General features: G+C 45.4%; 1 protein-coding gene and 1 pseudogene across 15 annotated transcripts in view; both read left to right on the forward strand.

Moving 5' to 3' along the window:
* The window catches only part of nrcama (neuronal cell adhesion molecule a), a 1100153-nt gene that overhangs the window by 707467 nt on the left and 388630 nt on the right, over positions 1 to 4056 (forward strand). The window lies entirely within an intron of this gene.
* Positions 1 to 4056, forward strand: part of LOC116673021 (plexin-B2-like) — a 279884-nt pseudogene that overhangs the window by 267064 nt on the left and 8764 nt on the right.

Below are 4056 nucleotides of genomic sequence, written 5' to 3' on the forward strand. Positions count from 1 at the left end.
GTGTGTGTGTGTGTGTGTGTGTGTGTGTGTGTGTGTGTGTAGTTCAGGCCTGTGTGTAATAACAACAGTGTAAATTGTAATTTAGTAGAGAGATTTAAGAATGAAGGATACATTAGTAGTATTACTCATTTAAGAAGAACGATTGGGGTGATGTGAAGTCGTCTGTTAAAACCAGCGAGAAGTCTGGTTGCTGCGTTCTGACCCCCCAAAATAAAAGTCGCTGTTTGTTTTGGTTTAAGAACAGGGAACTATTGATTTGCAGGGTCGTGCAGGTTGGTGGAAGCAACCGTTACGTTGGGTTTGTTGCGTGTTTGTAGTTTTCTTCTTCAGGGTTGTCCCGAGCTTCAGGTAACGCAGCGCGTCCGACCAGAGTACACGATCCTGCATCAGACCCCGGATGATTGTAATCCGCCGTGCCCCTGTGTGTCGAGACCAGACACAGAGAAGTGTCGAGCCGCGTGAGACCAGCCGAAACTAAAAGCACTCCGACAGCTTCCCCTCTGACACTCAAAGGAAATTATTTATGGAGAAAGTTTCCGTGAGACGAAGGGAAACTTTTCCTAACTGTGTGTTCAGATCCAGAGAATCGGGATTTATTCTCATTTCTTGTCTTCCAGGTCCGAGACAACGCCACGTTGGTTCTGTCCAGAGTTATACACACGCAGTCTTTCCACCAGCATCAAGACAACTATGAAGAGAGTACGCACACACCCGGTGTGTGGGCGCTGCACCAGTGTGTGTGTTGTGTGTGTGTGTGTGGCGTGCGTGTGCGTTGCGTGCATGTGCGTACAAAAAATCCTTTGTGGGGATTAGCCCCATTCTTGGTGTGTTGATGACTCCCTTCTTCTTCACGCGACAGCGTGCGACGACGTGTGCTTATGACTCGTCCGCTAATTAAGTCCATACTAATGCTGTATTCTACAAAAGAGAATTGTGACTATACTTTGCATTGCTTAGTAAAAAATAGAAACTTATTACTTTACCATACCATATAATGACAACACAACGTACAAAACATTCTCTTATTCTCTCCACCTGTTTATCACGGATGCTGGTTGTTTTCCGTAAAACCCCCATCTTCATTTTTGATGCCTGAAGACTACGGCACTGTAAACATCCTTGCATTAACCACCGCAACATGTGATAATCATAACGGGTACCACCACACACACTCATCCAATTATTTTGGGCATGTTCTGGCCCCATTCTTTAAATTCAGTGTCGCTTTCATGCAACACAGGATTTCTATCCCGAATTTTATGTACGATCACAAACCTTCAGTCGATCAATGTAAGTCAAACATACGGCTTGCCTTCTCGGTTTGCCGTTAATAACCAGTTGATACCATCAGGCAGTCATAGACAACCAGTTATTCAATGCTACAGTACAACCTAATTTCAGAGCACCTCTATCACAACACGTAATAGTGGCTCATAAACAACACATCACGTGGGATGCCTTGAAATCCTCTCGGCACCCCAGGTAAAATGTGTGTTTATGTGCATAAAGAAGCCAAGAAAAGATGAAACATCTCCAACCACGACATCAAATGACAGATAAACACTTCAGCATATAATTGTCACAAAAGTTTAGATTTTCTATCCATCAGTCTCTTACCTTGCAATAACACGAAAACAAACCAAAAGGTCGTACTCGCAAAAGCTACGACGCACTCCTACGCCAGGTTCTTATAGCATGCAACCGCCACCCCCTTTGGAAACTGAGACCTGACAAGCGTCATGGGCATTTTCTCACCTCTACGTGCGCATCGGAAACCGACCCAGGATGACTAGTTGACCTTAAAGTTTAACAAATGGCCAGACTCATCTGACCTCGCCCAACCATACCGCAAACCTGGGCTTCTTCAAGCTGTTGTCTATAAAACTGAAACTGAAATATTTGACGCTCACAAGCAAGAAGGCTATCAGAAGATGCACAGCGTGCGCTTTCATCATCCAATTCCTCTGTTCGGAATATAATTAAGAAATGGCAGTCCATCGGAACCATGGAAGTTAAAGCAAGATCGGAGACCAAGAAAATATCAGACAGAACAGCTTCGCAGGATGTGGAAGAGCAATCAAACCCACGTGATTCATTGTGGTAACAAGTTCTGTGGACCGATGATGTTAAATAGAATTTTTCTTTTTGGCTGCAAGGACAAAGGTAATGTTTGGAGACGCACGGCCCAGAATTGAATGAAAATAACCTCTTTCCACCTGTTAAGCATGGGTGGGGGGGCTTCATCATTGCTTTGGGTTGTATTGGCAGACAGTGGCACAGAGAACATTTCACGAGTACAGAAAGGAAAACTGGATCAATAAATTTCAAATCAAATTCTTGACGCTAACTTGATGCCATCTGTGAAAAGCTGAGTTAAAGAGAGGATGGCTTCTAACAAATGGTATACTAACGTTCCCCGAACACACTCACATTCCACGTGATTTAACATACACTAAACTGAAGGTTTTTTAAAATCCATGGCTTTACAATCTCCTACCACCCAACCTAATTGACAAACTCCTATGGTTACGCACTCTTACAAGAGCATGTGCGTGCTGACCACAAGCCCACGAAATCTCTAGTGAACTGGAAGTTTTTTTGGAAGACGAAATGGGCGAACACACGATACCTCAAACAAGCATGGCCGAACCTCTATTGGCATGGGCGCAAGAAGCGTTTACAAGCTGTGTTCAACTTCTGCCAAGGGGTGGTACACAAGGAAGAGTAAATCTGCTGGTGACCCAAACTTTTGCAGACACCATTTTTTTGTTCTGTTAGTTTGAAAGTGTAACTGACTGCGAATAAAACTCTAACTTTTGTGTCGTGAATCTTATGGCATGTCTAATCCCGTACATCTTGTGCCTTTTGGAGCTATTTTCCAATCCTTTCTTGGCCTCTGTTACGTCAACTTCTTACAACTTACTTTAACCTGGGGTTGCCCAAACCTTCGATCCCCACTGTATATGTTATGCTTCATATCTCTTTGGTGTGTCTATATTGGTGTGTGTGTCTAATAAGTTACTATCCGTTAAAAAGAAATAACTGCTGGCATTGGTGCCAGTGGGTAGCCCATTTTGCTCACAGAAGAAGTGATAGGCTTTCGCGACCTTGCCCGCCCACAACTGAGGCCATCGCGTGTCTAGAGTTGTCGTCATGTGCTCTGCCCCCTCGTGGTTCGCTAGCAATGGCACTTCTTCCCAAGATTGCCTTTACACACGTGCTGACATAATGGACATGACTTCATCCATCCTGCCAGCTGTCCTTTCTGCGTTGCCAAGACTATCTCAACCCTGTCGCCATCATCTGACACCTAATACCTTTCAACCATAAATCCTTTTTTCTACAATTCCACTGCATTAGCACAAGCATTGAAACTTAATGCAAGAGGTTGGGAAATACAAAAATTTTCAGACTGTTCACCACACAACCCTTCTCATACAAGCTCACCAGCCAACACAGGGCTGCGGGGCCGCCCGCCCTGTCCGGTCGCGGGCCCCACGCGGGCGAAAAACCCAGTTCGCGAGGAACCACACACGCAGTCTACCGTTATACGGGGGGGGGGGGGGGCAGAGTTTCCTCTCTCACTCCTAAATCCACCATCAATCAATACACTACGAAGAGAGTTGCCACCTCCACACACCCGCACACAGGCACAACAACAACACAACAGCCCCACAAGGACACAACACATAACACCACACATAACGGAGCGGGAAGCGGGGATGCTGCCTCTAAGAAACATTCGTAACCATTTTCGGTGCAGAAAGTAATGTACTCCGGTTTCGCTTTAACTGAAATACATTTTCATGTTCTACCCAACCTGCAGGGGAGGCTTGGGGGGCATGCCACACGTCAAGATGGACGAATTAGACATGCCGTAACTCAAAACACACAGCGTGAACTAATTTTGGAGCGTTGAGGGGGCAGAAGGGGCACATGGTGTGGGAGACAGGAGGTTGATAAATATGGCTGGGGGAAAAAATCTGAATGCAAACTTCATATCAAATTATTAAGAAAATCTAAACACTGTGGACGGGGGGGGGGGGGGGGGGGATC

The sequence above is a fragment of the Etheostoma spectabile genome, chromosome 23 (assembly GCF_008692095.1).
Source record: "Etheostoma spectabile isolate EspeVRDwgs_2016 chromosome 23, UIUC_Espe_1.0, whole genome shotgun sequence".
In the NCBI taxonomy this organism is placed as follows: domain Eukaryota; kingdom Metazoa; phylum Chordata; class Actinopteri; order Perciformes; family Percidae; genus Etheostoma; species Etheostoma spectabile.